The 25,954-nt window shown below is 39.8% G+C and overlaps 1 long non-coding RNA gene across 1 annotated transcript in view; it reads right to left on the reverse strand.

Moving 5' to 3' along the window:
• The window catches only part of LOC140501152 (uncharacterized), a 33,393-nt gene extending 7,662 nt beyond the window's left edge, over positions 1 to 25,731 (reverse strand). Inside the window, exons 1-4 of the long non-coding RNA XR_011966079.1 lie at positions 22,932 to 25,731; positions 21,075 to 21,194; positions 5,889 to 5,956; positions 4,537 to 4,664 (exon numbers count right to left, since the gene is read on the reverse strand). This is a non-coding gene — a long non-coding RNA (uncharacterized lncRNA). The remainder of the gene's footprint in view (positions 1 to 4,536; positions 4,665 to 5,888; positions 5,957 to 21,074; positions 21,195 to 22,931) is intronic.
• Between the last annotated feature and the right edge of the window lie 223 nt (positions 25,732 to 25,954).

The following is a 25,954-nucleotide window of genomic DNA, read 5'->3' on the forward strand; positions in this document are numbered from 1 at the left end:
TGCCTCCCTGAAGCAGGCCAGGAACATTTTCCAAAAGCCAGGACACTGTGAACATTGGGAATAGCCTGGCCCCCTTTCTCTCGTTTCTCTTCTCAGGGCAGGTGTGTGTATTTGTCTCCATCTGTGGCCTTGGTCCCACCTATACTCTCAGCACCTGCCTCAGAAAACTCAGTTCTCAGCTTGCAAATTCAACAACAAATTCATTGTGCTAGGTTTGGAAAAAAGTTTTAAAAAATTCAGTATGTCACGGTCTCACAGTGGCACGGTGAAAAAAAATGGCCCTGGAGTCAGAAGGCCTGGCTACGTCAAAAACTGGGGCAAGTTATTCCTCCTCTTTTGGCCTCAGTTTCCTCACATGCAAGCATCCTCTCTCAGAGATGGAAGCCAGAAGAAATCTCTCCTTTCCCAAGCTGTTGCCAATCCCATTCCTCATACAGAGTGTTAAATAATCATTCTTTCTAATACAAAAGAGTATTAAGGCAAATACACTAGTCTTGAACTCTGTATTACATTCCTCCCCTGAGCCTAAATTGTTTGCAGTCCCTTGTAAAAAACCAGCTGGGTGAAGTTTAAAACCTATAACTATAAAGCATGAACCCATGCATCCCTACTTTCAAACAAGGGTGATTTAGCAGGTGTCCCAAAAAAGGATCAAGGCAATCGTGATACTAAATCTTCTCTTCATCCACCCAGTGCTTGCTACCTACCCACTCTGAGCCTGGGGTCTTATCTTGGTGGCCAGAAATTCCATGCCTGGGTCATGAACTTTGCTGCCCAGTCTTCCCAAGGCTAGGTTACTACCCTTCTAGCCCCAGGTCCCTGGTCCCCATTGCCAAATGTCTTTGGCAATGACCTCTACCAGCCCATCTAAATCTATGCTGTGCAGCTGCTCAGCTCAACCTTGTCATTCCTCTATGGATTTGTAAAGTACTCTGCCCCCATTGGACCTCTGCCATCTGCTTGCTCCTTCCTACCAGCTCCAATTTCCCAGATTCTGCATGTGGCCTGAACACTCGGGAATCTTTTTTTCTCCCTGGATTTAAAAAACCTTATTGGCAGTTACTTCTAAATTCCAGTTTTTCATAGAAAAATGGAATTGGCCCCAAAGAAACACTTGAGTATGACCCACTGTGTGACAAAGTTGGAAAGTTCAAAACCTCAAAATATCTGATGAGCAAAAGAAGTTCCCAAAAAAAGCATTCTGCCAGAAAAATGTCAATGAAATTCAGAATGTTTTTAATATAAATTATATTTGAACATATCATTTGAAATCATCTTCAAAAAAATGTTAGAGAGCTAATGTGGTAGAGTGGATAAAAAGTCAATGTCAAAGCCAGCAAGAACTGGGTTCAGATCCTGCATTGGACACATCCTGGCTGTGTGACTATGAGCAAGTCACTGACTTTCTCAGGGCTCTATTCAATTCTCCAAGAATTGAATCACCAAGAAAGGGTGATGACCTACAGTGACAGAGGGAGTTTCCTGACCTGGAGTTCTCTATTCTAATAAAATTCCAGGTCTAGATTCTATCCCCAATCTCTATTTAAACATTATGGTTTACGGGCCATTCAATCATGCAGGCAAATGGATTTTCCTTCAGCTACATAACTCATTCTTCTAATGTTGGCAACATCTTTTAGGGTCCATGGAATATAGTAAAAATTGTAGTTGTTATTTTTCAAGGCTAAAGAAATCTGGTCTATTTTTACTGTAGTTCCTGAGATATCTACTCTATTGAAGTCAAAACCAGAGTTTTCTTCTTGGCTTCTATCCCTAACATCAGCTCTATATTCTGTTTCTATGAGAGCATTCCAACAATTTGCTGCATTTCTCTTTGTCTTGGTAAAAACAATGAAAACCAGTTCTCAATCCTCTTGAGAGTCTCCTGGCTCCAAATAGTTGGCACCACATGCAGATTTGGTAGGCAACGCTCTCTTGAGCTAAAAGGTTTGGTGGCACCTGGACCTGGATGAACTCCACTAGAGTCAGGGGACATCAACCCCAGAAAGCTCCCATAAGGTACCATCTGTCTATGTCACTCAGATGAAACAGACTTGCTTCCCTCAATTCCCAGCCACCCACTCTCAACATCAACCAAAGTACCATGGAGCAGGAATGTAAGCATCTTTGTCCACCCTTATAATCACAAATCTTTGCCCCAACTGCAACCTCTTACCCAGTTCAAATTCATCCATCTTGAAGATAGACTGAGTTTACCACCTCAGATGCATTGCCTCTGATATTGAATCTAATCTGTTTTCCATTACCTACTGTCTCTTCCAGCCTATGGGGGTTCACACTTTCTGGTTGGCCTTCCTGGCCTGTTTCATTTCATTGCTAAGTCCTTGATCTACAAGTGTTGGATGTCTGTGGAATAGAGCTTTCAAATACATACATCATGGGAAACCTTCAAAATATTGTTTTATTTGTTCATGTTTAAGGAAAGACCCTCTATAATATCTCAGATGTAGGTCCCAGGAAAATAGCACATCTCTTGATTGTCTGATAGGTCTACATACAACCTCAGCCAAAAAGTCACCAATTGTTGGATGGATGGATGGATGGATGCATGGATGCATGGATGGATGGATGGATGAGACATCATGGCATATTGGGAAAAGCATTGGGCTTATCACCAGAAAAGCTGGGTCTGAGTCCCAGCTCTGATGGCTTCATGGTCCTGGTCAAGTCAATGAATTTCTCTAAACCCCAATTTCCTTATCTGTAAAATGGGGATAATAATACTTTCCTTTCCTATTTTACAGGGTTGTTGGAAGGAAAATGTATTTGAAAGGTAATATGGTACAGTAGAAATAAGGATGAACATGGAGTCAGGAAGAGACAGAAGCTTGAACTCTGCTACTGGTATTTAGTAGTCATATGAACCTAAGCAAGTAATTTAATCTTTCTGGGTCACTTTCCTTATCTACTGTGCATGTATGTGTGTGGACATATATTTGTACCTATGTGTGTGTGTACCCTTTCTCACAAAAATAAAGAGAAAGTTCAAAAGTCTATGACTTTCCAAATGTCAGGTATTAATATTATGCCTAAGTAGCTACCTAACTTCTGGAGAATTCTCTAATTCTCTCAGATAATTTGATAACATTTAAAGCTACTTCTGGATCAAAACATTGTTTGTCTCCTTTTTGAAATGTGTTTATGTTAGTATTAAGATGACACAAAGAATAGGTGGAGAGAAAAGGGCAAGCACAAAATCCAATCTATTACAACGCTGCATGCAGCATTCACCACAGCTCTGGGTCCATTCCACAGTAAAAGGGTATTTCACAGAGACAAGTGAGACAGAGATGGAAACCATATGGGTTTATAGTGGAATAACACAGTTTATCTCCACAGGTGAGAGGAAGTGCCTATGGGAGTAAATACTGTATGTCACTAAATTTAAACCAAACACATATTAAGAGCTCAGTTTTGATCTTTGTTGGAAGAAAAAAAGCCCTGAACAACTGGAATAAGTAAGTAGCTCTCTGCACTCTCTGAAGGCAGTGTGTTTTAGATTACATATTGCTCCATTTGGGTAGATCCCTATGTGCACACATCTGGTAGGGCAAAGCATTTTAACATCTGTGCTTCTGGAAATTATGGTCATTGTTTAACCCACATCAGTGACCACACATGGGTTTCTGTTAATATACCATGCCACTCATTTTGTCCAAACAAGGGTTGGATTATCTTCATAAAGCTGTCTGGGAAAATTCTCATGCCATTCCACTAGCTAGCATGTCCAATGGTAGCAGTCTGCTTCTGTCAAATTCAACCTAGAATGGCAAGATCCTCCACAGATCATACTATTGTTCAGTTCTGATCTTACTTAATGGGACTTCCTAGGCACTGCCTCAGAGGATATTTTGATATGTCTGAGGATTAGTAAATTCATTAGTAATGGGTCCTTGCTCCATAGACATAGGTAATGATGCATCCCTGTGCTACTCTTATCTATGTTAATCCATGAACCCTCCATACGTTACCTACCAAACAATTTAGAGACCTTCTTTTGTTTCTTCTCATAGTACCAGTATACTACTTGGGTTGGTCATCTTGTCCCTTTCCTTCTTGAAATATGACCAACCCACCTTCTTTCTTAGTCATCCTAACAATCAATACTATATTTTACTCATCTTAGAGTCATGGGATTTTTGGATCATAGATTTAGAGCTAGGAGGACACTTACAGTCAACTATCTACATTTTGAAATTAAGGAAACAAAGGCACTGAGTGATTAAATGATTTGCCCAAGGTCACACAGGTAGTAGATGGCAGAGATAGGATTTGACCCCAGGTCTTCTGGCTAAACTTGGAGCCCCAATCAATTAGCTCATCCACCAAATAAAAGTAATTATTACATACAGGTGCAATGAATCAGTAAAGGAACTTGCTTTGAACTTAAGCCCTAAAGTTGGTTGGTCCTATTAAACAGACGAATGGCAGGAGTCCAGGCTACCTTTCCCCTGGAGACCTAGGAGGGGGTTGGTCAGAAGCAACATAAGAGCATAGACAATAGCCAAAACTCACACCTGGCTCTTCATCCAAACAAAGCCGTTGGCGTCATTTGGACTTCAACTGAACGTTCGACCTGGATTTGAGGTGGAGGGTAGATGCCCTGAGGGTCTTCTGACTTCCCTATAATTCCAGCTAGAACCCTGTAATAGAAGAATTGGATGAACATGAATGGAGTCCCAAATGAGTACCAGCTGAAATAACATTATTTATAAAGGGCTAAGGAGAGAAGCCAAGATATTGGCTATTCAGACTTTTAGCTGACTGAACAGATTTATGAGACAGTCACTTTCTTAGCGGGGGAAACAAAAAGAAAGTCTGGTAGAAAAGTATCTAGAAGGGTGTGTTTATTTGTTCTAGAGTATTCTATCATCCTTCTCAACTGGGCAAAAATTTCTGAAAAGAATCTGGAAGTTGTAGCTCTCTCTCCCTCACACCTTCACCCCCGCCTCCTCTCTTCTGATTATATACCATTCCAGACCATTTGTTCTCTATAGCGAGAATTCTCCTGCCCTGAAGGAGTGTTGATGCGACAGTTAATGTGTCCAGATGTGGAGAATTCCTTTAAGGTAGAGTGGAAGAAGGGGAAAAGGTTAGCCTGTAAAGTACTGAAGTCAGCCTCACTGCAACCTAACCACGTGTCAAATGAAAAGGAAAAGATGCTGTTGAATTTTATCTCCAAATGGTGTCATTATTTCCAGCTAACTTACTCCTTCAGGCAAGCCAGATAGTTGGCTTTCCTGAAGCCCTTTCCAAAGTGTAATGCACACCCTCCTCTTGCTACCAGAACCCAGAAAGAAATAATAGCAGCTGGAAAAACATTACAGTCACTGGGAAAGAGAAAGGACAATTTGTGATAACTAAGCTGGTGGGGTTGGCCAGTGACCAATCATCAGGACCAGGTGCCTTCCTCAGTTTGCAGCAGGGGAAAGGGCAGGGAGTATGGTATTTTGAGATCAGAACTGGAGAGGTGCCATTTCCTCAGTGTCTTAAGTCACTGGGGGTTAAAGTTCAAGAAGTTTTTCTTGGAATACAGCTTTTTTGGCTATGTATGGTGGTGCTGGAATGTGGCATTTTCCTCTACTTGTTAAATTGGGGTTTTTGTTTTATATTCTTTGGATCTAGCTCCTGGGTGCTTTCTGCTTCACTTAAAAGGGTTTCTTTCCAGCTTCACATTTTCATACGTGGAAAAGATAAAGTGAAGTGGAGTATTGTACTTTATGGTTTTCATTTTGCCATCAGACTGAAAGTTACAATATATCTGTGCATATTAAAGACATGGGGATTTTGAAATTTTTTAAGGATTCTTTAACATGCCCCACTGAGAGGTTGGGTGGTATAACAGAAAGAACTAGTTCAAATCTCACCTTCAACACTTGCTGGTTGTGGAACCATGAGCAGAATGTTGAACCTCTCTGAATCTTAGTTCCCTTGTCTGTAAAAGAAGAATGACAAAACCTGTAGTATTTACTTCTCAAGCGTGTTGTGGGGATCAAATGAAATTACACGTCAAAGTCCTGTGAAAACCTTAAAGCACTATACAAGTGTGACCTGTGATACTGTACAAGTGAAATTACTGTACAAATGGAAGAGTGTGAAAAAGAAATATACCATACTTCATCTGCTAAGGTATATTGTAACCAGCAGACTGATGGCAAATGAAAGCTACTAAGAACCTACTTCTGGGAGGAAAGGGGGAAAGATCATGAGTTGTGTTTTGGACATATTGAGTTTAAGCTGTATAGAGGACTTCCAATTTGAGATGTCTGAGCAGCAGCTGGAAATAAGAGACTGGAAGTCAGCAGAGAGGTTGAGGCAGGACAGGTAGATTTGAGAATCATTATCACAGAGACAGTAATAAATCCACAGGAGCTGACGAGATCAACGTTAATAGTATAGAGGAAGAAGAGACAAGGGTCCAGGACAGAATCCTGAGGGACACCTACAGTTAGAAAGATCCAGCAAAAAGACTCAGGAAAAGAGACAGAGGAGAGGTCAGAGAGGAGAGCCAGGAGAGAGTAGTGTCCCAAAAGCCTAGAGAAAAGAGAGTGTCAAGGAGTAGAAAATGATTAACTGTGGAGAGGTGAAGGAGAATAAGGATTGAGAAATGGCTACTGGATTTGGCAACTAAGAGATCATTAATAAGTTTGGAGAACACAGTTTTCATAGATGATATTGTCAAGAGCCAGGCTGTACAGGGTTAAGAAGAGAGTGATAGGAGAGAAACAAGAGGTACCTATTGTAAACAGCCTAGCCTTTTTCAGGAGATTAGCAAGAAAGGGCAGAAGACATGTACATAGGTAGTTGGGATAGAAGGCTCAAGTGAGAATTTTTCAAGATGGGGGAAACATGGGCATGTTTGTAACAGTACAGAATGAGCCAGTAGATAAAGGGGAAGTTCACCGTCAAAGTCCAAAGTAGTTCCCAGGAAAGAGTCCAAGTTTCCAACTGGAGGACAGTAGGGATGAAAGCCAAGGGAATTGACATAGCATATAGTTTAGCACACAATAGGTATTTATTAAGTATTGCTTGATTGATTGGTGGCCAAGGAAAACTGTAAGCAGAGGGACAAGAAAAGGAAATCTGGCCCAAACCCTCTGGCAGCACTTAGAAATGAATGGGACAAAAACCATGAATGGATGTGCAGACCATCAAGGATTTGGTCAGCGGTGTCAGGATTGTTTCAGTGATGGCTTTTTGCCAAGAATGTCCTTTAAGTTATTCCATGATACCATCCTCCAGGATCTGGGAGAAGTTTCATGCCAGAAGAGAAATGACCACCAGAAGTCCTTTGCATTTATCAAGGGAAGACTCACTGACAGTAAGACTCATCATCACCCAAATTAGAGTTCTTATCTTTAAAGGATAAATTCCAAGACCTTAAGTGAAAAGGTCATCTTCAAGTCTATATACTTATACCTTGCCAAATTATAAGTTGAATGCTGCTGGCTAGAAATGGGTACCAGGGTTAGCTGGTTATCAATTTAGCATGCCTTACTGTCCAGGAAGGACCAAGATGGATGCAAATGTCCTCTCTGTAGGTCCAGTGTGTCCCAAGTAAAGATGATATATATAGAAGAAAATCTGAAGGTACTATATGATGTACAACCTCATGATTCTGGACACTTGGGCCAAAAAAGAACTCTGAACCTAGTACAAAATAAATTCTACTGTGCCAAGATGGCAACCTGTGAATTCATTGCCAAATCATGTGAAATATAATTGAATAGGAAGACTTTCAAGATTAAAATTTTTGATGTTTATTATGTCAATACAATTTAATTATTTTACTTTGTCCTAAGTAATTTGGACACCACTGCATTCTTAGTTCTGTAAATACATACTGAGGCCTTTACTAGTCCCCCACGCTTCTAGGAACCTCTATCTTAAGGTTACCTTACCTCCATTCTCTGTTTATTTTGCATATCCCTATTTATATTGTCTCCCCCCGAGGATGCAGTCTCCTTGAGAACAGGGACTTTTGCAGTTGTGTTTGTATTGCTAGTATCTAACACGGTACCAGGCACATGGGAGACATTTAACAAATCCATTTGATGGAGTTTGCTACCAATGAACTTTTGGTACCATCCCTGTGACACACAAAGGATGATAGGATATTTAACTTAGTCTTGAAGCTGAATCCAGGAGGTACTTGGCAAATAGCCTCAGGGTATAGCTCAACTTGAGAGTGTCCCATAGAGAATTCACTGAGACCTGGAGCACAAACACAAAGCAGGTCCTCTACTGTTACGGTAAGACATGCTTAGCTGCTTTCAGAAGATTGGATTTGAGCAAATTCAATTCAGTCAGAAACACAAGACCAAAAAAATTAAAATGGCAGCCCTTTACCTCAGGACAAACCGTTAGGAACTACCATTAAAAAGTTTATAATAACTATCATGAAAACAGCTCATATTTATATAAAACGTTAAGCTTTTGCAAATATTTTATGTACATTTTTCCATTTGATCTTATCAGACAGTTTTGTACCATTATATGGTAGTAGGCAACTTTTCTCCTCTCAATATATATAAGATTTTTAGGGAAAATAAGCTTGCTTAGCATAGATTTAAAGTTGGAAGAAATCTTAAATGTCATCTAGGCCAATCCCCTCATGAATTCTCTCCCTTTTCATCATTTCCTATCTTTTCTAGTTTCTTTCCTGTCCCAACTAAGAGCCCATCTTCTGCAGGAGGCCTTTCTCAACCCTCTATAATTCAAGTGGCTTCTCTCTGTTTATCTCCCATTTAACTTATAACTTGTTTGTGCGTGGTTATCTGTGTGTTGTCTCCTCCATTAGACTGCGAACTCCTGGATTATCTTTGGCTTTCTTTGCATCCCCAGTGATTAGCCTTGTATATAGTAGATGCTTAATAAATGATATGAGATAAATGGTATATGATGCTTAATAAATGATAAATAATATATATTATAGTGATATACTGAGAAACAGAATTGTTCACAGTTACAGACACTCCCTAACAGAAGCAGAATACTGCAAAAGGTTGTACCATGACACTCATCAGCAGCAGCATTACCATCATCATATTTTACAATTATTTAACACCTACTATATTCCAGGCACTGTGCTAAGAGCTTTACAATTATTATCTCATTTAATCTTCACAATAACCCTGGGAGGTAGGGGCCATGGTTATTCCCATTTTATTGATGCATAATCTGAAACAAACAGAAGTTAAGTGACTTGCCCAGGATGACACAGTTAGCAATTGATTGATTGAGTGACAAATGAGAAAGCTGAGGCTCAGAGAGGTAAAGTGATTTTCCAATGGTCTAACAGGTATTAAGTGACAAAGCTAAATTTTGAAACTTAGCTCCAAATCCAAGGCTCCTTTTCCTATACCTAGTCTCTTCCCAAGAAAGCAGAAAGAAGGAGAAGGTACTTCTTGCTTGTTTGGATCATCTTCTCCTTGAATTTTGAATTCAAATATTCCCAACACAAAGCAGCACCTGATACACAGCTGAGACTAGCTCTCCTCCCTATAGCAAGCTATCTTTAAGCTCTCCCATTTTATTCCTGGTAATTTGATTGTTTGGGCATGCCTCCTCATAGATGAAATTTTACACTGGAGTATTTCTTTAAATCTCCTAACTTCAGATATAGGACGTAGCTGAATGATGATTGCTAATGGCCAACATTTGATAATTTCTATAATGTGAAATCTCAGCCAGATTTAATGTTCAGTATCCTTGGGATTCACACTGAAATTATTACAGACATTATGTATTCCATTCCCTGGACTTGGAATTAATTTCCAAACCAAGTAAAAAGTGAATCCATATTTTTGTTTGTTTGCCTCGTGGGATTTCGGATCAGTAACCATCTATTTATTCTAAAGTTTCTGAAGTTTACAAATACCTCTTCCCTTTGTTGTCTTTGAGCTGTATTGAGTAACTACACAGTACACACTTGCCAAGCTTATTGTTTTGTGTGTGTGCACATGTGTGTGTGATTTTGGCCATTTCCTTACTGGGTACCTACCCACAGAAGTTGGTGATCTCTCACCGCTTTCCCTGACTAATGGTGGTATATTTTTGTGGTTGGCATGTCCCAATAGTATTGCCAAAGCACAACTATCTGCCAAAAACCAATAGTAAAAGTCCCTACATCTATATCTCCACTTTATGAAAATCTGTCATGGAAACAGAATCCACAATATGCATCACTTTGATCAATCAATCAATGCATTGGCTGCACTTCTAATACACCGGCCATACAGAAAGCTTAGCAGTTGGAAAACCTCCAAATACTGTAGAAGAAAGCAACCAGACCTATGTTAGGTTGTGATCCAAGAATTCCCAGACAATAAATCTTTAATTGGCTACACTGGCAACTCTCACCAAACTGAAATGGAGGGAATATTTTACATACCTGGCATTGTTGGGATTTGCATCCTGAATGGTTTAGAAAGTGGAACCTTGAGAGGAGGCATGTTTCCAGGAGTCCAAAATGAAATGAGCTCAAGAAAATGTTAGGAAACAATACACAAGTCTTGCTCCCGAAATGAATGACAGCTGGCTGGGAGTTCAGTTGCACTGATGTCCCATTAGGTTCAGAAACATCCTGGGTCTTGCAAATCATCTCACAGGTTTAGCAGAGCCTCCTTCCTTCACCTACCCCTCTGGGCCCCAGGCTCAGAACTTATTCATGCAGCTGTTTTGAAAAGGACTCCCAGGTATTTGGAGACTTTTGCTATCTTGGTTCTTTCCAGATTGATTGGTTTAAATTTGAGCAAATCTTATGAAAATCTTCCTGTTAAGCATTTACAATTTTAAATTCAAGTGAATGGGAAGTGGATAAGGGGTGAAAAGGAGTAGGGGGCAGGCTAGAAGTCCCATCTGCTTCCACAGACACTCAAGCCAATTGCATATCTTTGCACTTGTTTCTTTATCCATAAATATGGAATAATTCTACTCACCTAAGTCATACCAGAGGTATGTTTAATGATCATTCATTCATGCATCTAACAAACATTAATTAAGCACCTACTAAAATCAAATCAAGTAATCAACAAACATTTATTAAGTACCTGCTCTACCTAGGCACTATACTAAGTATGTAGCAAAGCATATTATATTAGGAGCTGGTTGAGAACCCAAGTTTATATAATCCACAGTCCACACCCTCATAAAGTTTACAACCTGATAGAGGGATAAAATACTAACTTCAATAGTGACTGTTGTAGCAAGTGAATTAGAGAATTCCAAAGCAAAAGGCTTTATGAACAAGATCTGAGAGGGAAGACGCTCTTTAGCTTAAGGGGGCACATAACACTTGGTAGAAATGGAGATACTGGGTTTGAGTTTCAGAAGATTGCTATCAGTGATTCAATGGGTTAAGAGGGAGAAGGAAGATGTTACAGGTACAGGGAGAATCCTGAACAAAAGGACGATGGCTCATTCCAGTTGATCAGTTTGTCTGAGCAAGGTATGATGTGTGCCTAGAGGGCAGTGTTAGAAGTGATAGGAAATAGTGGTTGCAGCACTGGCTTTAATGTCAGGAAAACCAGAGTTTTGTTAACTGGGGAACAAAGGACAAATTTTGTATTTCTCTGAATCTCACTTTATTCATCTGTAAAATGGCAATACTCTTTATCTTCCTCACAGGGTTATTGTGAGACTCAAAAGAGATTTTGCCACAGCACTTTGAAAACCTAAATCACAACATATTTTAATGTCAGCTGCTAGTAGAATGAATAAGAGCTAAACTAGAAAGGAAAAGTGCTGCTGGATTGTGGAGCTTTTTGACAGCCAGGCAAAAGACTTAACAAGGGAGGTAATAGGGAGTTACTCAAGAATTTTGAGTTAAGGTGTGACATGATCAGATCTCCGTATAAGGGTAGAGCACCCCCACTCCACCTGCTCAAACATTAATGACATTGAGCATGTGTATGGCCAAGAAGCCTGAGATTGGACCTCATGGCCAGGATGATTTCTTTTGTTTTGCATTCCTTTTCCATGGGCATAGGCGGCTGAACAGCCATGCCAACTTGATGACTCCTAGCTTCAGAGACAACCTCTGGAGTTCAAGAAGACAGGATCCCCTGCCTCCCTTAGTCCAACCTGATGGGCAATAGGGGAAGGTTTTTACAACCACACTCTTCTCAGGGAAGATGATCATGGGAAGATGGAGCCCAAGCCCAAGCCATGCTTTGGTTTACCTGGAGACATTTGTCGGAGCTATTCAAAGAATAGAGACCAGAGATGTAACCTAAGGGCTATTCAACAGTTCCCAAAATGCTCCATATTTAAAAGCCAGTGGGGCAATGGATAGAGCGCTGTACCTACAGTCAGACGACCTGAGTTCAAATCCAGCTTCAGATAGTAACTGTACAACCCTGGGCAAGTCACTTCAACTCTGCCTGCTTTAGTTTCCTCATTTTAAAGAGGGGATAATGATCTCACCTATCCTCCAGAGTTATTATAAGAACTAAATGAAATAATAATTGTAAACTGTTTAGCACAGAATCTGGCGCATAGTAATGTATGTGTATTAGCTATTATTATTATGTTTTGATGTTTTAAATATTATCCTCCTAGGAGAGTATAATAGGGGTAATGGGTTATTGTTTCATGTTTTAATTCTTGTTAATGCATGCTTATGAGTATTTTCTCTGTTAAGTATTTATTTTTGCAGATGAAATCACTCTCCTATACTTCATCTATAGTGTACATCCACCATCTATCTGATCCCTTTTCAAGAAACCTTAGATTTCAAACAACTCCAAGTTGTTTAAGTGATGGTTCCCTAGGGCTCCTGGGTGATTGAAAGAGCAAGAGATGGCAAGAAAAGAACCTGACGCCTCTCTTTAGGAACCAGGCTTCTCCCAGGATAAAATCTTCTGAGCCCAAATCCTTGGGGCCCTTTATTGAGAGAGAGTGTCCTCAGCCTTCCCGTGGCCAGGGCTGGTCTGTTGTTAGAGAAAATTTATTCTGCTAGCAATATGAAGGGTAGATGGGAGTGGGGAGAAAGTAGAAGCAGAAAGACCTATTAAGAGTCTACTCTAATGAGCTCGGCAGATGATAATGATGGCCTTTATCAGGGTGGTTGGGTAGCTAGGTGGTACCATAGTGCACAGAGTACTGGGTCTGGAGTCAGCAAGAGTCATCTTCCTGAGTTCAAGTCTGGACTGAGTCACTCAGTCACACTCAGCTGAGTGACCCTGGGCAAGTCACTTAACCCTGTTTGCCTCAGTTTCCTCATCTGTTAAATAAGCTGGAAAAGGAAATGGCAAACCACTCCAGTATCTAGGCCAAGAAAACCCTAAATGGGGTTACAAAGAGTTGGACACAACTGAAAATGACTTGACAAGAACAACATTAGAGTGGTAGCTGTAGGACTAAAGAAATGAGAAAGAATGAGAGAAATTATGAAAATGGAATTGACAGGATTTAGTAGTGGAGTGGTTACCAGAACCAAGGAAGAGGAAAAATTACCCCAAAAACTTTAATTTGGAGACTGGGTGAATAGATGTACCACTGACAGAAATGTGAAATGAGAAAGAGAAGGTTTAGGGAGAAAGAGAAGATCCATTTTGAACATGTTGAGTTTGTGGTGCTAAGAGAACATCCAGGAGACGCCCTAAAGACATGAAGAGGAAAGTCCAGAGCTTGGAAGAGAGAGCAAGGCTAGAAATAGAGATCTGGGTATCATCTGTAGTTTAAGCTTTGGAGAGAATGAAATTGCCAATAGAGAGAGTGTATGGAGAGACACTTATCTTTAGGAGTTAGGAAGGGGAGGCAGAGTTAATGAAGGAGAGAGAGAATAGTCAGTGAGGTAGGAGGAAAACCAAGACAGTATCTAGCATGGGCCAGATGAACCACAGTGGCCAACTGTGTCTAAAGGGACAGATAAATCAGTAAGTATGATGACTGAGAAAAGACCCATTTGACTTGGCAATTAGAAAGTAATTGGGGAAGTTGATAAAGAAGTTTCAGTAGAGTAGTGGGGATGGAAGCAAAGAGTGAGAGAATTAAGTGAAGAATGAAGACATTTAGCAGTGACTAGGAGAAAAGATGTAGGACAATCAAACCCCTCCCAGTGCCTTCCTTTATGAGGACAGAAAATGGCCTACCTCAGATGATTCCACTTTGCTCTCCTACCTAGTTTCAGGTCAAAGGAACAAGACAAACTTCTCAACTCACAACCATGCCACTAACTTGAGCCCTGATTGACACCACCTCCCATAGCCTCCTCTCTCCTCTGATTGGTCAGCTGGAGGGTGGCATATTAAAGCCCTCCCAATGCCTTCCTTTATAGAGGACCAAAAGTGGACTCTCTCAGCTCATTACATTTTGCATCTGTTGCTCTGCATGGTTTCAACTCCAAGGAATGCCCTGGCAGTGTACCTCCCCAGGCACCCCATTTCCCTGATGTTCTCCCTTGCTTTCCTGTCTCCCTTTGTGTATTGGTTCCCCTTGTAGACTATAAGCTCTCTGAGGCCTTTTTATTAACTTTTATCCTTAGCACTCAGCACGGTGCCTGGCACATAGTAAGCACTGAATAAATGTTGACTGCTTTGGATGATAGCTGGATAGGTTAGAAGGATTTAAATAAGGTTTTTTAGGATGAGGGAGAGCTGAGCCTGTTTCTAGACAAGTGGAGACAGGGAAGACTACGGAGGTGGAGGGGAGCGAGGATGATTGTTTGAGCAAGAGGCTGCTGAAAGTGGGAGAGAGTGAAATAAGATCAGAGGCACCAATAGGATTCACTCAATTAACAAGAAGGAATAGCTCCTTTTCTATGAGAGCAGGAAAGGAGAACAAAGTGGGCGATGATGCTGAGAATTTTAAGGAACGGGAGACAGGAGGGAGAATACATTGGCATCTCACCTAAAGTTAAGAGAGCTTTTGGAGTCTGGCTCTACCAATTTATGGAAATCCACCCTCAGATGGAGGAGGAGCTGCCTCAGACAGAGACTATTGTGCATTTCCAAGGACTCTGCAACCTTTTCTAATAAGAGCATAAATCAAACACTGCCACCTTCAGTATTCTCAGTCTTACATCTAACAATACATAGGACTCAAAACCCATTTTATTTACATGCAAAAGAAATCCAGCAAAGAATAATCCCTGTCAGTATGATGGGGTTATCTGGCCAAGAATGGCTTAATCTATGAAAATCAGAAGAAAAGGATTAGCTAAAGGAAACCTTCATGGAGATTCACTGCTTTATATCTTATTTTTAAAGACACCAGTGACACAATGTTCATTGTCTGAGGCGGGAAAAGGCATTCTACAATACTGCTTCACCCAAATGAAAGGGACGCAATACCTAGAAAATCTTTAACAGTGACTTCTGGTCAGCTCATCTATCAATCCGTAGTGGCAGATCTTAGATATACATGCCCCAAGTGTTATGGAACTGGGAAATCAGCTTCCATAGAGTCTGAGATGCATTCTCTTGGTCTGTTTGTATTTTCCAAAAAGATTTAGGATTGAGATCAATTTGTCTCAAGGACTCCAAACAAGGGGGGAAATCCTTTCATATTTCAGGTCTAGTTCAATCTAGATTCAACCAATCAGGTTCAATTATGTCTACAGAAAATACTATACTGACTAATATGACATCTTTGCCAAAGGTTTAAAGGATTCTGTAGACTTTGTTTTATCAGCTCATACAAGGGCAGCCAGGAGTAACAGTGGATAAAGCACCAAGTTTGGAGTCAGGAAAATCTAAGTTCAAATTCAGCCTTATACTACTAGCCGGCAAATCATGTAATTTCTGTTTGCTTCAGTTTCCTCATTTGTAAAATGTGGATAATAATAGCACCTACCTCCTACAGTTGTTATAAAGATCAAATAAAGTAACTGCAAAGCACTTAGCACAGTACCTAGAATTTAGTAGGTATTATATAAATGTTAACTATCATCATCTTTATCTTACAGTATATTTGTATGATAGAATTATCTATGGCTCTCCCAGCTAGTTACAGGGAAGATTCAACCTGATTCTCCCAACACAGTCCAGTGCTTTTTATACTATAGGCGTTATCACTCTAGCAACATTCCAGCCCTCATATGGGCTAAAATGAACCAAGAATTCTGACAAAGGGAATTCTGACAGCCATTCACAGAGTAGACCAGTATCTATATGATATAATTCCAGGAAAATTTGGACACAACCTTCCAAAACACCTCTCTCGCCTATTTATTGGTGCCTGAAATTCCTTTAGTATGTAACAAATCCTTGTTTTGTTCCATGATTGGAGATAAGAGATAAATTAGAGATAAATACCCCTGAGGGAGATATCACTGTTGATTTAAATTCATGCTAAAGTGTACATGACTGATAGTTTTTTTTTTTCCTTAAGAGTATGTTTTGATAGATTGTACTGGATATATTAAGTAGAGGAATTACACATGTGAAAGGGGTACATAAATAAGAGAGGGGAGGAGATGTCATGTAGATTTCACACATTTGTCCAAGCCAACTCTGCCAATAAGTTCAAGAAGAGTAATGACCTCTGGAAACAGGGATGTTCCATGCTGAATGTCCCTACATCTTTATCATTCTTTCCCCCAAGTTATTCAATTAAACTATTAATATTACTATTATTATTATTATAAGAGCTATATGTTTATGCTTATGTGTCCCAATGGGTCTTGAATAGTTATTCTTTATTCTACAATTAGTAAGGTAGAATCTATTTATTAATCATTGTTTAGTTTCTATCTGAGCTTTGTTCTTTCAATAATAATGACTTCCATTCAAAGAAAAAAAAATCAGACCATAAATATGAGAACACCTATTACATTATGACATTGTTTGATTTTCAGACCTACTAAACCAAAGACATTCTCAATTTCAAGGTTTTGTAATGTTTTTCAGTTTCGTTCCTTGTAAAAGACTTAAATACACTATATTTGTGTAGAATATATAGAACTTAATTGGTATAATGAATAATAGTGAAGATTTTCTGGGTATTATTTTTATTTGCTATTCCTCTCAAAAGTCTAGGTCAAAAATATTTGTTATAGCACCTAACAAACTAGTATACAAAACCAGTGAAAACCAAGCAAGAGGTGGTATTTTGAAGCTCAATGCACTTTATATGCCTATAAAAAAATCTGTCTTCAAAACATTTCACCAGCTAAATATAAGGCATTCAAAATACATAGGTTAAGCCTATCAGCAGTATAATATCATGAAAAGGTCAGGCCACCTGGAATTGTGAGCTTGCCTTACTGTGGACAAATAAGGTCTGATCATGGGCTGAGTGAATGGATATAAGCTTCTACTGCATCTTAGCAAGGGGAAGGGCAGGGGCAAACAGTGAAAATATTAATTTTCATCAGAAAAAAAAATCAAACTTGTTCAGAACTTTATTGGCAGAAGTGAAATTAGCTTTTCTATAGTAAACAGTTAGGGGTATTAAGGGACTAGTCATCTATTGCCCAGAAAAGGAAAAAGAAAAAAAAAAGCAGTAGACTCTTTAAGTATTCTTATTCTCAAGAATTCTATTCAGCACCAGAGATAAATAGGGTCTGGTCCTGGATTTACAGGAGAGAAAGGAAGTAAGAGACAGAGAGCAGGTATGGAGAGGAGGGAGGGAAGAAGAAGACAGAGTAAGAGAGAAATTGACAAAAAAGAGAAAGAGGAGAGAGAGAAAACAGAAAGAACAGAGAGAACAGAAAGAACAGGGAAAGAACAGAGAGAGAAAAAACAGAGAGAGAGAGAGAGAGAGAGAACAGAAAGAACAGAGAGAGAAAACAGAAAAGACAGAGAGAGAGACAAAGAGAGAGACAGAGAGAGAGAAAAAGAGAAAACAAAGCCAGAATTTAGTTCTTCATGTTAAAGAAATTCTTTCATATTAAATTCTTTCTTATTAAAAAATTCAATTCTAAAGCAAAATTCCTAAGCCCACAAAAGCTCAGGACATTTTAAAAAATGTTTCTTGAAAATAAAACCACCACTCATCCTTAAATTCCTATACAACCCATTATAATCACAGAGCCAGCTCCCTTCCATTTACAGGTTCCAGCTGACTGTTAAACCACCATCATACCATCTATGCCAAATAAGGCCTAAACTAAAGTTATTCATGCAGAATCAAAAGAAAGACCAGAGAGAACAAGGCACATAGGGACAAAGCAGAGACATGCTGTTTTCTAGAATTCCCTGTGTTCCACCAAAAATGAGGGAATAGGGAAGGGTATCAAGAGGGTACCATGGCCATAGGTAGCATAACTAACAAGTAAAAAGGAATGACATTTGCACAATGCTATTTATTAATCATCTTCTCTTAGCCCCCACAACACCATCAACACTGGAGGCAGAATCCATTCTGGCTAACAGTAGTAAAATAATGATAATAAACAGTCTTTACTGAGTGTCAATAATGTGCTAGGTGCTGCGGAATACAGCTGCTGATCCTTGCCCAGCGGGCTCACAATCTTAGCAGTTCCAAATATCACCCAATTTCCAGCCCGAGTTGTCACATGATAGGGAATTTTACAAGCCCATCAAACACCTACACCTTCCTATAAATCAACCCCAACCACAACACTGTGCTCATATCTATATCAATTGTGTATAGCCTGTCGGAGTAATATTCACTGGGGGGCTTAAAGTAATAACGTATCTGTCTGCAGTAACACTCATTTACCTTGAAGAAGACACGCACACATACACACTCATTTAAAAATAAAAACCTAACCGTTTGTTACAGGGATTTCCAATATCTGTCCTAAAACAGAGTGTTTTATTTTCAACTGGTCTTTTTGCTTTAATTGCCTCCAAAAACACACTCCTTTTTGATGGGCACAGCTTTTGCCAAGCAAAGTTGTCCTGGTAAATACAGCCGAAGGGAGTGGGTTGTCGTAATGAGTGCCTCTTCTGCTCCTTTACTGGCATTTGAGATGATGGAATGAATCTTGAAAACCAGGGAGAATAAATCATCATGAATCAACATATTACTATTGTTTGTGTCTATCCCTGTGATCTGCCAGCCACCCATAAAGGGATAGAAAAGTTCCTTCTAGGAATTTTACTCCCTTCTGTCCCCTGGATGAATAAGGAAACAGTGCAAGATAAGCACAATTGGGACTGGCTGAAATCCAGCCCCACATTGTATCAATGAAAAGACCCCCTTTTCCTTTGCCTAGCAACAGCCCCTTACCCCGGAGCAACTTAAGGGGCATTTTTCACTCCCAGTGTCATTTTAACTTGAACTCCTCTGATATGATGAAAAGGAATAGTAATTTATAGGGTGTTAGTGTGTAAAGAACATTGTTTCCCAATGGGGACCTATATAACTGTGCTTCCGCAGGCACAGGGACGCAGGGACTGATTAATTCCCAGTTTAAACATGCACATGGAGGCAGATCTGTTTTCTATTTTTACTGAAGTCACCTCAGACCACTTCTGATTTCCCTGGACCCCATTTCCCTCACCCCAGGAAGGCAACATGCTGGGACACTTCCTGCTGGTATAGGGGTCTGGTTCCTGGCAGTCTTGTGCAGGGAGCCAGTCCGGGTTGGATACGGAAGAAGGGAGCTCTCCATAGCCAATAGAGAGACAGAGAGATTCTTAAGGGTACCTCAGGCAATCTCCAGGGGGCAAAGCCTCCCTCCTTTCCCTGTTCCATCCCCATGCCTCCCACAACTACAGGAGAAACAAAAGATAGAGAATTGTTCAAAATATAAATTACCATTATCTGGAGGCACCATCATCAACAGTTCCCTATTGTATCTTAATGACATTGTAGGTCTCCCACCAACCAACCAACTCTAATCTATTCTCTCTCTCTCTCTCTCTCTCTCTCTCTCTCTCTCTCTCTCTCTCTCTCTCTCTCTCTCTCTCTCTCTCTCTCTCTCTCTCTCTCTCGGCTATAAATATATATGTGTGTATATGTGTATAATATATGTGTGTGTAAAGACTTGCCCTTGGGCATGCGCAGACTGCCTAACATGGAGGCACCCTGCATCTGGTGTTTTCCTAACATGTGAATGTAGTCTTAATTGTTTGCATAGCCAAAATAGGCTGTGGCATTGAAACTAGCCAGACTGAGACAATCTCTCTACTTTCCTGTGCACTTTTCCTTGCTGGGTCCTCAAGGGAAGATTACAGTTCATTCACAGCATGGGCACCATGCACTCAATGAAGAGGTAGGGATACTTTCCTCCCCCCAACTTTACCCTGACTTCCAAAAAAGGGGGCTTGTGGTCTCTATTCTGTTTTATTGGCCCTCAGTTTCAGGTGGTAATCCCCAGTGGAATCAGGAGTTTGAGTCATGGTGATCTAGGAACCAGGATGCCAGTTGGAATGCTGGAGCCTGTCAGCCCAGCAGGGAAGCCCCGAGAAGCCAAAATACCAGGGACTCCAGCCCAAAGTGGGTTTGGGACTTGGAATTGGGGCTGCGCTCTATGGGAACTGAACTAAACTATGAAACTAATCTCCTCCTTCTCCCCAGAGGCTATGATGTTGAGGGAGGATAAGGGGGAATTATACATCCCACATGCTAGGGGACTAAACATATATCTGTTATTTTTACCATTTGAAGTAATTTTTTCTTTGTGAAAGCTAATACAACTGCAAGTGACTAAATGAATCTAGGGTACATGGAACTACCCTTATATTTTGAGGGAACACCATCAGTGGGTGCTAGAATCATTTGCAGAGAGCCTAGATACCCCAAAACCCTTAAAATTTCACCCTGCGCCGCAGTTTCTTCATATGTAAAATGAGAACAACTTTAAGGTCGCTTCCAAATCTATGATTCTATGATGTCTCATAGAGCTCCTGGCATCTCTGGCATTCGGCCATACTCTATGGCTGGAGATTCCAAGCACACGTTTTTTTTTCCTCTACTGGACTTAAGCTTTTTGAGGGTAGGACAGTATCCTATTCATTTCTGTCCCCCACCACACATAGCACAGTGTCTTGCACAAAGCAGACACCTTTTGTTGAATGAATTAATGATATCTTCCCTTACATAGGATGCCCTTTGAGAAAATGAAACAAAGATACTTCCCTCACCCCCACTGAAAGTGTAGTAGTTAAGAATTCAGCAAATGAAAGACCACTTACTGGGAGAAGACTATTCCTTGGAGAATCTACTTTTGCTGCATTAGTAAATGGAGGTGATTATTTCTGGATTCCAGCTGAAAGAAGGCTCCCAGCAAGAGACACCATTTTCATCCCTGATCCCTAAAACAAAAATGTGAAAGAATTAACACCCATTTTCCCAAAGTCATCTTTCTAGGATAAATTTCCATAATAACTCACATAGTTGTCCATTCCTCTAGGGAAAGATCAAGGGGAAGGGAAACCTGCTATTCATCTGGGGACAGCCCAGCTGGTCTCATGCTCCTCCAAAGGATCTGGCCTTCCTAACTGTACTTAACACCTCTGCAAAGGACAGTAATGATGATCCAAGAAATGGCACAGATACTTCCCCCATGTGAGCAGCATGACCCCTAGTGGGTACCAGGACTAAACAGACATACTTGGGATAGCACAAGTACAGCTGATGCTTTGAGAAGGAATTAACAGAAAACTAATCAGAGACAATACAATTGCCAGCATAGCAGCAAAAACTAAGCGTAACTAAGATAACTAGGGAAAATAGAAAAGAAACACACTTAAAGATACAAATTCTCTATGTCCTAAAAATCATCTTAAACAGTTCCATCTCTAATTTTTAAGATGGTATCATCTACACTTGTAACAGAAATCCTCTGACCAAACTTTCTATATTAAGATAACTTGAATAGGGGTTATTTCAGGAAAGGGTTATAAGGGAATATAATGAGCATTTATGTAATGCCTACTATGTGCCTGGCACTCTGCTAAGCACTTTTATAAATAATCTCATTTGAATTTCACAACAACTTTCTGAGGTAAGTGTTGTTATTAATCCCATTTCATAGCAAAGAAAACTAAGGCAAACAAGACATCTAAGTGACTTGCTCAGGATCACACTGCTGGTCAGTGTCTCGGACTGGAGCTGAACTTGGCTCTTTCGGATTTCAGGCCCAGGGTATTTTCCACTGCACTACCAGTTGCCACTATTAAAATATTAAAAATATTGAGGTTGGAAGATTTTCTATTTGTTGAGATCTAATACTCTCATGAATCAATCATTTTAAAACATCCCAATCCACATTCAATGTTACTTGTAATTTCACTGATGTTTCTTTTACTACATATTGCAGTTTAATTAAACATCAGATACAAGCTTCGCTGGGATCCTGTCTCTCTTTCTCTCTCTCTCTCTTTCATTCTCTCTCATTCTCTCATTCTCTCACATTCTCTTTTATTCTCTCTCTCTCCTCCCCTTCACCTTCCTATCTCTTTCACCCTCCCCCCCATTCTCTATAATGTTCAGGTTTTGCAAATTCAACACTAACTACTAATAAAAGCAACAGTAGACTAGGCAGTGAATACACTACATTTTCTTTTAAAATAACTGTGTCATATTTATTTCCATTTATAACTGATAGGTTTTCTATGTGGTCCCCACATCTCCCAAACCTCTAAAAAAAGTCAATAGTAATTCTTATTAACTGCAGTGGCATCTGCACTGTTATGGTCAAATCTGGCCCCAAGCAGGTGCCCCTGCTGCTTGACTCAGCTGGCAACATGCTCAGTCCTGACTCTGGCAGATGCTTCGTGTGTGTGTGTGTGTGTGTGTGTGTGTGTGTGTGTGCGTGTGTGTGTGACTGTGTTTCTTTCAGGCAGAGAGAAACTTTATGGACTTTTAGAAATTCTTTTTCTGAATTACCATCCTTTGGTTTAAGACAGTTTCAGGATAGAGAAACCTGTTTTCTTTAAAAAAAACAAACAAACAAACAGCTAGTATCCAGTTTAGGAATGAAAACCTATAAAACAACAACAGTCTTCCACTGACCACATCTCAGGAGTTGTGGCTGAAAGACTGATCACCTGATTTCTGGTGATGAGATCCCCAGAACTTAGGTGGATCTTGGGCCTTCTCACCATTCGTCTTTATAGGTGACTAGGAGAGGTCACTCTTGCAATTCCTATGGACATGATAGAGTTGAATGCTAGATCAAAGAATAGTTAGGGAGATGTGGAACTAATTGAGATTGGAATAAAAAAATAGTCATTAAAAGGTTAATGTCAACTTAAAAGATCTCTAATGGAACACCCCAGGGACCTGTCCTTGATCCTGGGGTGTCCAGCATTTTTATGAATAACTTGGACAAAAGTATAGATGGCACACTTATCAAATCTGTAAATGACACAAAGACAGAAAGGTTAACTAACAGGTTGAATGACTGATTAGCAAAAAGTCTCTACAAGGAAGAGTGAAAATGAATATTATGATATTTGATGAAGAAAAGATTTACACCTGAGTTCAAAAACTCAACTTTGAAAATTCAGAATCTGAGAGGCAGGCTAAGAGAGCAATTTGTATTTTAAAAAAAAAAAAAGATCTTTTGGTCTTTTTTGGACTAGGTGCTCAATACGAGTCAACTGTGCAATTGTGCAGCCAGAAAATTTAATGAGATCTTAGACTACATTAAGAGAGGCCCAGTGAGCAAAGCAAATGATTGTCTTCTTATGCTCTGACCTAGAATCCACATCTGGAGTCCACATCTGGACTACTGTGTGAAATTCCCAGCACCATACTCCAGGAAAAACTTCAATAAACTGAGGATCAGGTTTGTAGAGGGCCTCAGCACCTTAAAATCCAAGGACTAGTTGAAGAAGCTAGAAACAGACTCCCCAGATCAATAGTAGATTACCCACTCCTCACATCCAAAGAGACTGAACAAATACTCCTCGCTGGAGGCCTTGGAACAAAAGGCGGAATGACCAGTTGACAGGTATGTACTAAAGAGACAACTCTTCATGTACCAGTCAGATTAGGTGGCCTCTGAGGTTCTGCCCAAGTCTGATGTTCTAAGATTCTGAAATCCCAGAGGACTGTGATGCCATGATTCTTTAATTTTGCTAGTGAACAGTTCACATAGTCACTTACATCCTCTCCAGTTATATCTGCTTTCTCTACTCCAGGGAGTTTTAACAGTTTTTTCCATGGATCTGTCCTTCTTGAAGTATGTGGCTTCCACTGAGTATATACCTCTTTGAGGATTGTGGGAGGCGAACAGTAAGAGGAATCAGACCTGTGATTTCCATCTACTACATAGTCTAAGAGAACATAGTCACTCTCTCCTAAGATTCCCATCACTTTTACATCACTGACACAGGTTCCTGTGTTTTCCTTATTGTTTTCTCTACTTCCTGGTAGATTAAGTCATCAACAAGAGAAATGCAGAATTTATTGGATGCTCTGATATAGGAATAAAGCTTCCAGCAGTAGGATTCCCCCCTCTCTTCTACTGTTATATTCTGTCTTTGTGTCAGTTAATCATTATTAGGAAAGCATCCTTCATATTATCACTCTTATTCAGGTACTCTATAGTAAATTCCCAAGGTGATAAATCACTGTGATGTATCATAATAATGATAATGATAATAATAATTTTTATATAGTGTTTTGTAGTTTTCAAAGCACTTTACATATATTACTCAGCCCTCCCTCACTCAAAACGAAGTCAAGTGCTAGTCATGTCATCATTTCTCTGATAACATGGTCTTCTTCAGCAACCAAGGACAAACACACACATATATTACCTTATCTGATTATTATACCCATTTTACAGATAGAGAAACTGAGGCTGGGAGAAGCTAAGTGACTCACCCAAGATTTCATAACTAGTAAGTGTCTGAGGCAGAATTTGAGGTCAGGTCTTCCCATTCAAAGTTCAGTGATCTAGCTTCAATTATAGTAAAAAGAGCACTAGATCTAAAGTCAGAAACCTGGGTTCAACTCCCATATCTGCCACTTACTACATAGGTGACCTTGCACATATCACTTAACTCCCCTGTTTCCTCATGAATAGAATAAAGAGGTTAGACTAAATTCTCTTTAAAATCACTGTCAGCTCTAAGTCCTATGATTCACTTCCATTGCTCTTTTCTCTTATTATCACCCCAAATGTTCTCTGCTGTATCATCCTTGGGTTCCCATATAGCTTTGTAAAACATAGCATGATTTTCCCTTTCTATTAGATCTGCTTTGTTTGAAGAAGGCATACCCTTCCATTACCCAGGTCTAGTCTATCTGATCCCTATCTGAGCATGTTGCTTCTAAGACACAAAGTGGAGCATGAATGATGATCCCATCCTACCTACACCTACCATCTAAAAAGAAGATGTGGCAAGGCAAGAGACAATTACGAAACAACTTGTCTTCTCCTTGGTCTCCAATATCTGCATTGTCACTTACTACCTGTGTGTCTTTGGCCCTCAACTATAAAATGTGAAGGTTGAACTAAATCATTTTCAAAGTTTCTTCAAGCTCTAAAATGGCAGTCTTAATAAAGGCTGATACTATAAGCAAACTAGGAGAGCAAAGAATAGTTTACTATCAGAATTATGGAGAATGGAAGAATTTATGACCAAACAAGAGATAAAGAACATTATGAAATGCAAAATAAATAATTTTGATTACACTAAATTGAAAAGTTTTTGCACAAAGCCAACGCAACCAAGATTAGAAGGGAAACAAACAACTGGGAAACAATTTTTACAACTAGTGTCTCTGATAAAGGTCTCATTTCTCAAATACATAGAGAACTGAGTCAAATTTATAAGAATACAAATCATTCCTTAACTGATAAATGGTCAAAAGATATGAACAGGCAATTTTCAGATAAAGAGATTAAAGTTATCTATAATCATATGGAAAAAATGCTCTGAATCACTATTGATTAGAGAAATGCAAATCAAAACAACCCAGAGGTACCACATCACACCTATGAGATTGGCTAACATGACAAAAAAGGAAAATGATAAATGTTGGAGAAGATGTAGGAAAATTGGAACTCTAATGCATTGTTGGTAGAGTTGTGAACTGATTCAACCCTTCTGGAGAA

The sequence above is a fragment of the Notamacropus eugenii genome, chromosome 4, assembly GCF_028372415.1.
Source record: "Notamacropus eugenii isolate mMacEug1 chromosome 4, mMacEug1.pri_v2, whole genome shotgun sequence".
Lineage (NCBI taxonomy): Eukaryota > Metazoa > Chordata > Mammalia > Diprotodontia > Macropodidae > Notamacropus > Notamacropus eugenii.